Raw genomic sequence first — 11,568 nt, forward strand, 5'->3', positions numbered from 1 at the left:
TTTGCTTGACTGGTTTAAACCCTTTTATTGAGGCTGTGTTCGGCTAGTCTGCGTGGGATTCCTAGCATATCCGAAGGGTTCCAGGCAAAAATGTCCCAATTTTCACGTAGAAACGCTCTTAAAGTGGCGTCGATCGTTGGATCGAGCTGTGCTCCAATGGCTGTTGTTTTATTAGGATCCGTTGGGTGTACTAGAAATTTGACTATTTCGTCTACTGCTTAAAGGAAGTGGATGTGGGCCTCTTGTCGAGGATTACATCATCCTTGTCCACTATAGAGCATAGAGTGGTTAATTCCTCGGCCGCAAGGGCCTCGGATAGCGCCTCGAGGGCTAGGGATGCGGTTTTGTTTTCGGCGCGGAGTGCTATATCCGGATCACTAGTGATAGTGATAACTCCGTTGGGCCCTGTCATTTTGAGCTTCATGTACCCATAATGGGGTATGGCTTGAAAGCGTATGAATGCTTCTCGCCCTAACAGGGCGTGATATCCGTTGTGGAAAGGTGCCACGTGGAAGAGCAACTCTTCGGACCTATAGTTCTCCAGCGTGCCGAATACGATGTCGAGTTTGATCCTCTCCGAGCTTATTGCTTCTTGACTGGGGATGATGCCTTGGAAAGTGGTGCCGCTTTGCTCAATGCAACTTTTGTCCATCTGCATTTTCTGGAGCGTATCTTTGTAGATGAGGTTTAATCCGCTGCCGCCGTCCATGAGCACGTTGGTGAGCCGAAAGCCACCTACTATTGTGTTTAAGACCAAAGCGGTTGGTGCTTGGACTGATCTGGCCCTTGGCTCGTATCGGCGGTGAAGGTTATCGCCATGTCATTCCAAGGATTTATTGCGGCTACCTAGTTGACTTCGGCAAGGTCGGGTAATGCCCTTTTTTGCCGGTTGTTGGAAGAAAAGGTCTCGAAGATCGTAAAAACTTTGTGATCGGCATCTTTCGAGGAGTGCCTCTTTGGAGGAATGCTGGTGAGGATGGCCTCACCGCTCTTAGCCACCTGTCGGAGTACCCAACATGCCCGAAGGCTATGTGTTGGTTTGGTATTCGGCGCCATATGTATCTGATAGGGTTTATCAAGCAGCTCATCAAGGACAGTGTGTCCCGTAAAGGGCTTGACTTTTTTGTCCATGGGATGATGATCAGGTGTCCCGTAAGGGTGCATCCTTTTTGTCCATTCGGTGGGCTGCTTGAAGGGAGGAGGTTCCCACCGAGCAGTTTGGGCCTTCCATGTGATTTCCATTGCACTGTACTTCTGTACGATGTGTGCCAGATCTGCAAAGTGCAGTATGCAGCGGCAATTGAGGGCGTTAAGGATTCCCTCGTCCATACAATTGTGGCAAAATATAGAAATCGCGTCGTCGTCGCAGCAATCCATGATCTTGTTTTTGACAATGAGGAATCTGGCCCAAAAGTGGTGGACTGTTTCCCGAGGTTGTTGCCGTACATACATTAGGTTGCATACGACTAAATGACCTGAATTGCTTGGGGAATATTTCTTGTGGTGGGCGGGTGGGCTAAAATCCGAACCCTGACCCATTATTGCATCCGGAGTTTGAAGAGTTTGCAAGGTCACTGGCCCAGGGTTCGGAGTGTCCTGGCGGTCTTTGGGCTCAACGCCTGATTCTATGTTCGGAGGACATGTGGTCTCTTCCTGAAGATGGGTATCCGGCTCGCAAGACTTGGAAATACGAACATAGCTTGTTCATAACTTAGGGGAAGAAGTATTATCGGCTTGTTCCTCTACGACCGCCACCAGATGGGTGATCGGCGGGGACCTGATTTCCCTCTGATCGGCTTTAAGCCCAATCCGATCGTAGTTTGTTGCAACTCCCAGGGCGGTGATATGATCAAGTAGCTCGTTTAATGACGAGAGATCTGCTAGATCCATATTTTTGGGGTGTTCAAGGCCGACGCGAAGATGATGTTTAGTGATTTCCAGGGCTGCCCTTGGCTTAAAGGCCACACGGGCACCCATGGTGAAACCGCCGAGCAGGAGGAGCTGTCCCAGAGCTAGGGTCTCTCTAGAGGTAATGTTGTCGTTAATGACAAGGCGAGCCATCGATCCCGCCATCGATGACATAGTGGAACTCTCAATGAAACCGGCCGATCTCGGGTAGGGGGTCCCAAACTGTGCGTCTGAGGATCGAAGGTAATAGGAGACAAGGGGGACATGATGTTTACCCAGGTTCGGGCCCTCTTAATGGAGGTAAAACCCTACGTCCTGCTTGATTGTATTTTATGAGTATAGGGGTTACAAGAGTTGATCTACCTCTAGATTGTAACGGCTAAATTCTAGATGTCTATCCTATATGGTTTGTGATAGCCTCTACGGACTAAACCCTCTGGTTTATATAAACACCGGAGGGCCTAGGGTTGTACAGAGTCGGTTTACAAAGAGAAGAAACTACACATCCAGGTGTTAAGCTTGCTATCCATGCAAAGGAGAGTGCCACCCGGACACAGGGGAGGGCCTTCTATCTTGTATCTTCATGGCCCATCAGTCCGGCCCATGCTACATAGCTCGGACACCTGAGGACCCCATAATCTAGGACTCCCTCAGGCGCCGCCCCCTCTCCTAGTCCTACTCGGCCTCCTTCCCTATGGGGGGCGCTCCACCCTTATGTGGGCTGGTGTGCCTCCCTCCTATGGCCCATATGGCCCATATCTTCCCCCGGGGGGTTTCGGTAACCCCCCCGGTACTCCGATATGTATCCGATACATTCCGAAACACTTCAGGTGTCCGAATAATATCATCCAATATATCAATCTTTACCTCTCGACCATTTTGAGACTCCTCGTCATGTCCGTGATCTCATCTGGGACTCCGGACAACATTCGGTCACCAAATCACATAACCCATATAATACAAATCGTCATTGAACGTTAAGCGTGCGGACCCTATAGGTTCGAGAACTATGTAGACATGACCGAGACACCTCTCCGATAAATAACCAATAGCGGAACCTGGATGCTCATATTGGTTCCTACATATTCTACGAAGATCTTCGGTCAAACCATAATGACAACATACGTCATTCCCTTTGTCATCGGTATGTTACTTGCCCAAGATTCGATCGTCGGTATCTTCATACCTACACTACTATAGGATGCTGCTAACGCAAGACTATGATCAGAGACCTTCAATGAAACTGTGCGCGATGCAATAATCGCAAACGGTGGTGTAAAAACCTGTCAAAAAAGGTGCAAAATGTTTGCGATGGAGGATGCATCAAACACAGTTCAGATTTTAGTTGCTGTGCGATGGAGGGAATACGGTTCAATTAAATTAATTGTTTGCGATGAGGAGGAACAAAAGAAATGGGTAGCCAGATGAAGGTGTATGCGATATACCACATACGGTTCACTCGGATGAAATGTTTGTGATTAGGTAACACAAAAGAAACGGTCAGCCAGATCAAGGTGTGTGCAATATACGGCATGCGGTTCACTCGAATGAATTGTTTGCATTGAGACTAGAGAACAGAAATAGTTCCAACTTAACAAGATGTGTGTGATACTTCGGTCATAAGTCTACCCGTGGGTGATGAGGTCAAAGTTACACAGAAGGGTGATGATGGACACTCGAGTGTGATAATTAATTCTGCGCTCTACAGGGCACACGGTGGAAGAAACCAACTGTGTGCAATAATGTCGAAGATCGCAGTCGAGTTAGCTATACAAATCATGTGCTGTGAGATCGACAAGGTAAACAGATTCAAGAATGGTTAATAAAATCTAAGACCATTGCATATTAAGGTTAAAATAGTGCTACCAATATACGAATCTCATACGATGCCATTTCAACGGTTGTACCAAAAAAGCTCCAAATATTAGAAGGTTCAAATTCCAGAGTTATATGGCTCAAATTCGAAGATTACAAGGTTCAAACTGATATTAGAAATGAAATTCAGCTCATCAGCTGCAAACGCTCGCACTGATCCACTAAACATGGATATCAGAGAGGTACAAACTAATATTACCACTTCTAAGTCTGGTTTCGAAACCTCATAATTTTTGTAGAGGGTCCAGCCACTGAGAAGTCATGTATGGGGTTACACGATGACTTCCGATTACTCTATCATCTAAAGTTCCATAATGAAATTCAGCATTTTTGGAGCCTATTCCATTCTGCCGCAGGCGCCAACACTGATCAACAAACCATTCATTTTTTGCGAAATAAATGTAGGGCAAACCTCATTTCCTTCAGCGCCCTTGCTTTGAGAACAATCTGGTGAATATAATCTCTAGTAGGGTCCCTCGGTAGGAGTTCAAAGTAATTTCTGAGAGATGCAGATCTAGGCATTCGACGTGATTGTTATATTTTATCACATTATCCACCACTGGGCCTAATCTTATCTGCAAAAGAAGAAAACGTGTTAGTGCCTACATGCAGTTTTGAACATTACTACATGCCTATTTGGTTTGCAGGATTTGTAAAATGCACTAACATGCCATCTTCGATCTGACATGATTAACATGGGCATTTTATTACATTCTTGAAAAATGTATCCTTCTTCACAAGAGGTTGGAGTGGATGAAAAGTTCCCTAGGAATACTAGTACAGATGAATCCAAAGGAGAAATACATATTGATTGTAACCATATGGATCAAGCAACCAATATGGGGGGGGGGACATGTATGTACTGAAATCCTCCAACAGAATCCTTCAGAAATCCTAGTACATTGTCATTGTAAACTTGGAAAAAGGTTTCACAAATTGAACTCCCTTATGGTTAACATTTAACAGGAAAGGAACATCACCTTGATATATAGTTTCTCCAGGCATGGAAAGCATCTCAGGAAACTGACAACTTGCTCCAGGTTGGGGCCGATAGATTCTAGTGCCAAGACCTTCACTGTGCGCAGTTTCGGGGTCAAGCTTGTCGGAATCATTTTCTGAATGACAGATGAACAAACATCTTCAAAATTATAAATAATGTTAATTTGAAGAAGGAGAGGTAGAAGGCGACTGTTGTACCTGAACGGGTGTGGATCCAATAACAACTTCGGAGTATTTGTTAGACGAGTAGCCCACCGCTGTCAATTTCGGCGCAGAAATGACATTGATTCTTGTTGGACCTTCTTGATCAACTACAAGTAATTTCTCAAGTGCAGGTGTGTCCTCAATGACCATACCATGGTACACATCTTGTGATGTCTTCCTGCCGCACCAGCAACACACATAAATAGTCCGGAGAGTCATGGAGGTGACGTGGAAGGTACTCAACCCATTGATTGCCTGAAGACAAAGGTACTCGAGTGCAGTACAACCACGGAGCAGGTGCTCCATGTCACCGTTTGAGAGGCAGATGGCGACGAGCTCGAGGTGCTTCAGTCGTGGTAGAATAAGATCGAGCGTGTCATTAAAGGGGGGCAGTTCCTGAACTTGGCAACGTGCGGCATGGGCGCGAGGCGGAGTGCGGACGTTGGTAGCGACCACATATGCCCATCATCAAAAGTGAGCTCCTCGAGCTGATCTAGGGTGGGGGATTGGAACCAATCGTCAAGCTTGGCTCGGTCCTTGCCGTTGGAACAGAACTTGGCCATTCTAAGGCCTCTGGTTAGGCCATGGTGACTGCCGAGGATCTTGGAGAACGCATCCAAGCTTTTGCGATAGCCATGGCAGAGCTCGTGGGTGTCGATGAGGTCGAGAGGGCTGGAGTTCCATAGGGGGAGCCACTGCCGGGAAAGGACGGTTGTCCATGCCCCATATTTGATTGGGAGGAGGGACATGATGACTGTCAACATATCATCGGGGAGGCTGCTGATGAAGTCTAGGCCTGCTGGAGTCGCTTGCGGTTCTAGCTCGTCCCGCCTCCGCTTGTTGGCATCCCCTTCTACACCTTCGGTGTCTCCTTGTCAATGGTGCTTTCTGATAGAAATGGGAGTACATGGAATATTTGGTTAAAACAGGGAAATAGAAAAGTGTATTGGTAACAAGAAGTTATTAGGTAGGAATATAGTAAGAAAAGGGAATAACAATTGGTTGCTTAAATACTACACAATTCATTTGATATTGCTGGGTAAGTCAACATGCAGATAGTTGAAAAGAAAACTTACTTTGAACAAAGTCTGGATGGACGATATCGTCGGGGAAGTTACCATATATCTCATGACCATGCCCTTTTATGTGCAGTGCAATTCCAGTGCCAGCTTTCAGTTCATAAAACATAGCAATTTCTTTCCAAAAGGCAGTGCCAAAATAGGAGTCGCCACATTCATCAAGTCTTACAGTAGCAATGATTGTAAATCCATGGTTTGTGTGTAGTATGACATCCATGCTGTCTTGATTTATGTAAAGGGAAAGATTGTGCACTATAGATTCTGTTGCATAGCAAGGGACGCGCTGTAGAAAATGGTAGGATCGTTAAAAAAAATATGGTAACATGCAAATATGGGCCCAAATTGAAGGAACTATACAGCAGTCGAAATCGAAGGACAAAAATTTATAATTAAACAGATAGGGTAAACATGATGTCATGGAGATATGAGAGTAATCGAAAGAACAATACATCATTAATTTGCCTAATATAGAAAGAAGAGGGTGGAATCCCCTTTGACGTATATGGTGCATGTGGCACCTTTTATCCAAATGTGGTAATCTTTAGAATATGTTCAGGAAAGTAGGCCATGGCAGTCGACTTAGGGTGAGATTGAACATACCACGCGCATCCTCAAGTCATCTGGTACGGTGAGATGGAATGTCTGGCGAAGGCTGAAGGTCCTGATGTGTCCACTGCACACTCTATGAACGAAAGAAAACTCTCAAATTGGCTTGAATAAAAATGAATTCACGGTGATTTCAGTCGGGTGATTAAAGGAGGCAGATGAACTGGGATAAGAGATGAGATAATATCTCATTAAATTAGTTACCTTGTTATCCATGAGAAAGAGCCATCAGTACGGCAGATTCCCCAACCGAGCGGAGCTGGGTCGACCGCGACCAGTGTCGAGAAAGTTGATGGCAATAGGTAGCGACAAGCGGAAGTGGCGAAATGCGGCGGGCTTTGTCGATAGCCTGGCGGTGGCGGCAGGCGGCGAGCTAAGTGTTTACCGCCGCGATATGCGGTGCCATGCATAGACGCGGAGGAGCTTGTGCAGGTGTGAATGGGGACTGGAGGGGTGGCGGGCAGGGTGAGGGTTTTTGTGACATGGGGATGGTGAGGGTTTTCTGTCCCACAAAGAATTTTGGAGGCAACAGTTTGCTAGAGCCAACCATGTGTGATTGACTCAACAGGCAAAATGAAAGTCATTGCACACGGTTCCAATTTTGGGAACCGTGTGTGATTGACGTACTACCTCAGTCCTGGTTTATTGGTCCCCTTTGTAATTTTCACCAAATTTTGACCAAATATTTAACTAAGAAATGTTTATGCATGTCACCAAAAATTATATCATTGAACAGTATGCTCAATTACCCATCCAACGATATATTTTTTGCTGACATGCACTAACATTTTGTTAGTTGAACCTTTGGTCAAAATTTAACACAAATTACAAAGGGGACCAATAAACCAAGACGGAGGTAGATTCCATCAACCGAACTGACTTCATCCATATCCCACACTTAGACATAAGTAAACATAGATTAAACATACTCAGATATAGATAATAAGCGTACACGTACACAAGCATAGTTCAACCGTCATTAAGCATACTCAAGCGTACATAGTTCGATCCCACATCTCATGTCACATGTCGGCATGATCCTGAAGCTTCTCCAGGTACTCGGCATACGCGTCGTGCACCACCTTGCGAGAATACTTCTGTTTGAAGGAGGCAATGACCCGTCCTCTAGCATGCGCCAAAACACTTAGATACACGTCATGAAGCTTGTGGTTGCAATGGGCATCGGTAGCCGCCGTTCTAGGTCCTAATACGCCTGTTATGCATTCCCACATAAAGCTCTCTCAGGATTTGCCGCTTGTACCTCCTCTAGCCATCTCCATCCTCGCTGACCACATCGTCAGACAACACCTATACAAATAGTAAAACAAATTTGGCAAGAAATCAATGATTACATGCCGTGAAGTGGGATTAGGAATTTATGGCTATTTATTTATACACATCCAGAGATTATGGTTCGATTTTTAAGCACAGTCGTCTATGTACAGATCAATCTTGAAGAAAATAATGGCACAAACATATGTAGGTCATTCAAAATCAATTGTCAAGTCCTGGCTAGGAATTATTAGCACGAACACTAACCCTAGTTGGATTACTAGCAGAAATCATTTGCATAGATGAAACAACTAATCACTTATCACTTGTACCATTCAAACAATCAATACACTACATGGATCTAATGAAACTTACTCAGATTTCATGGATTGGGAGAACATAACCATAGGATTTCTATTCCAAAAAAGGGGAGGCAGGAGTAACCAGAGAAACCCTATGATCTATTTGACACATAAATGGGTATAGATGACTAACCAGCTATCCGTCGTTGTCGGAGTCGTCGCCAGAGTGGTCGTCGGAGTCGTCATCGGGGTCATCACCAGAGTCGGTGTGGAACTCCGCCTCTAGCTGTGGAAGCTCGACGACATCGCCGACGTCACGGTGCAGCGATAACTCGCTGGCGGTGACGGCAACCTCTATCTCCATCTCCACGCCGTGCTCCGGTGCTTTAGCAGCCCCGGCGTCGCCACTCCCTCCGATGGGGTGCTTTGGCGGCATCCTCATACACTGATGACTTTGAGGACTAAGAGCGGAGTCGAGGATGCAAGCAGAGAGAGAGGATTGTGTGTGTGGCGAGGATGGGGGTGCGGCCGCTTCGATGCACCATTAATATGGAGTAGTGGGAGTTGTGGGAGAGAGGCGGGTGGCTGTCAAACCGATGGCTCGCCTCAAGGTGAGCCTACGCACCGTACTGCTGGCATGCCTACCAAAGTTTCACATAGCTACTCGCATGCCTCCCGATGACACTGCACAGTGAGCACGCCTCCATCAATTCACACACGCGCACGCACACCTCCCGGTCTACCTACACGGCGGACTGCACGCATGTGTCTCGTCAATTCACGCTTGGTCGCACGGCAGCACGTATATTGTTTTTTCTATTTGGATGACTAATGCTTCCGCTTTATTGCTTAAGCAAAGCATGGCACGTATCCATTGTTGGTCTAAGGATCACAGTTCGAATAAATAATCCGTTTGGGATAATGGTTCCCAATTATTAATAATCTCCAATTTGTAATTAGATAAAGATTACATCAAAATTGGTCTCAAATTTGACAAGAAAAGTACAATGCCACTTTGTATTGGTGTCCATACGACAACACAATAAGTTTCATGAACTTCAAATAAGTTTTGGATGTACTAGAATTTTAAAATCAAGATTCTCAATGTTTGAAATTTGTTGCATGGGGAGTAAACATGCACCCAGTGAGACACATGTGTTTTTGTAATCCATTTAGGTGCACTATCGCGTGTGCATGTAGCTCAAATTTGATTTTTGCACATTATACCCGTAGAAAATCAATCAATTAATGTACTAAAACGTCTTAATGATCTCTGTGATTTTTTCGAAATTAAAACGTCCCTCCTTTGGTAACATATGTTCACCATGGGATAATTAATTTAACGTGTATCATAGTTGCGGTGGATTCGCGGTGTGTGTGTGGGTGTGTGCGGCTGGGGGTGGCGGGTGGCTCGCGGTACACTACGAGTTGTGAGCCACCGTGTGGGTTGGCCGTTTTGTTAGGCAGGCCGGTGCCACATCAGAGTCGTGAATTCGTTATTTAAAACATTACCACAATCCTTTCATACATACATGTTTTGGCCACATGCAGTCGATGGTTGTCCTACACGACACTCGATACTCACATGTGACGCTTTCTATGGGCCCGCGAGGTCGTCGTCCATCACTTTGACAAACAGCCGGCAGTGAGGTTAATTTGACCAGCAAGGTACAATCATTTTTGTTTGTATTATGGTGGTATATATTACGCGTCGAAGAGGTGGGAGGGGACTAGCATATATACTATACGTACGCATCCGTGAACACGTACACCTCACTCAGTGTCGGGACTTTTCGGATTCCGAGGCACGTGCCACATCAAAATTCTGAAATTGGCTATTCAAACATCACACAACACCTCTTTGAGCCACATGCATGCATGCGGTGGTTATCCTAGCTAGGACACTCACGTGTGACACTCCCATCTGTGGGCCCACGAGGCCATCGTCGATGCATGCATGCATCACTTTGACCTACATCGGGAGAGGTTAATAAATTTCACCATCGATGAGGATTCTTTTGGGTTGTACATATTACGGCAGGAGCATATAGTATGCGGTGAAGAGGGGGGAAGGGGACCATCATATGTAGTACGCTTCATGAACCTCGCTTTGTGTGGGTGCATGGTTTACGATTTTTGAGGCATGTGGCACATCAAAGTTGTGCATTTTTGGTATTCAACATATATATGTTTGGCCCACATGCAAAGCGGTGGTGGTTGTCCTCTCGCACCCACTTAAGCGGTTATCAGCGATATTGATGCTTTCCATCTGTGGGCCCGCTTGGTCCATCACTACTTTTTGCCTGACAACACAAGAGAGGTTAATTTGACTTAGGAGGGGATTATTTTTTTACTTGTAATACGGTATATATATAGGTCATGCTCTGGGATGACACGCATGATACAGTTTGAGCACACACACATGCATGTGTACGTATGAATCCCTCCCATCGAGTCGAAGTGGCTAGTACAGCGACACGTCATGAGCCGATCTCCCTCTGTGTGGGGAGCTAGTGTATGATTTTTGGCGCACGCGCCACATCAATGTTGTGAAATGGTATTCAAACATGCATGCATGCATCACCTCCATACATATGCATGTAGTGGTTCCCTTCGAATGGTATACTCCCTCGCGTGGTTATCAGCGACAAGCCTAGCTATATATTCATGGGCCCTCGTGGACATCCATGATCACCTTTACCGACAACAAGACAAGTTACCATGGTGGATTCTTCTTTGGTTCGTGTTATCATAGTATAGGTCATGGTGAGATTCAGACCTAATTAAGTTTGAGCGCATATACTATGAACGCATGCATGCATGAATCCCCGTCGTTGGCTTGAAGTGTGGTGTAACATACATATGCATCGTCAATCTAACCCTCACTCAGTGTGGGCATTTCTAGTTCAAAATCACGGTGCCACATCAAAGTTGTTCCATTGTTACTCAAAAACACACCTCTCCATACATATGTTTGGGCCACACGCATGCATTGGTTGTCTTCAGGGACTAGCTACTTGTGTGATTATTGGCGAGCTAGCCCATCTCCTAGGTCGCATGGATGGCCATCACTTTGACCAACAACAAGAGAGAGGTTGTACAACCAATGTGGATTATTCTTGGTCTGTTTTATGATCCATCTTGGTGAGATATGCCTCTCTAGACCGCCGACTGAAAGTGTGTGTGTGTGGGGGGCTGCTACTTCGCACTTTGCTAGGTGAACTTCGGTTGGGGGGCATGCATTCATAGCTTAGGATTCCCTTCGTGGCGACACGAGGGGGCTGCTAGCTGCTACTTCGCACTTTGCTAGGTCAACCTTGGTT

The sequence above is a fragment of the Triticum dicoccoides genome, chromosome 5A (assembly GCF_002162155.2).
Source record: "Triticum dicoccoides isolate Atlit2015 ecotype Zavitan chromosome 5A, WEW_v2.0, whole genome shotgun sequence".
Lineage (NCBI taxonomy): Eukaryota > Viridiplantae > Streptophyta > Magnoliopsida > Poales > Poaceae > Triticum > Triticum dicoccoides.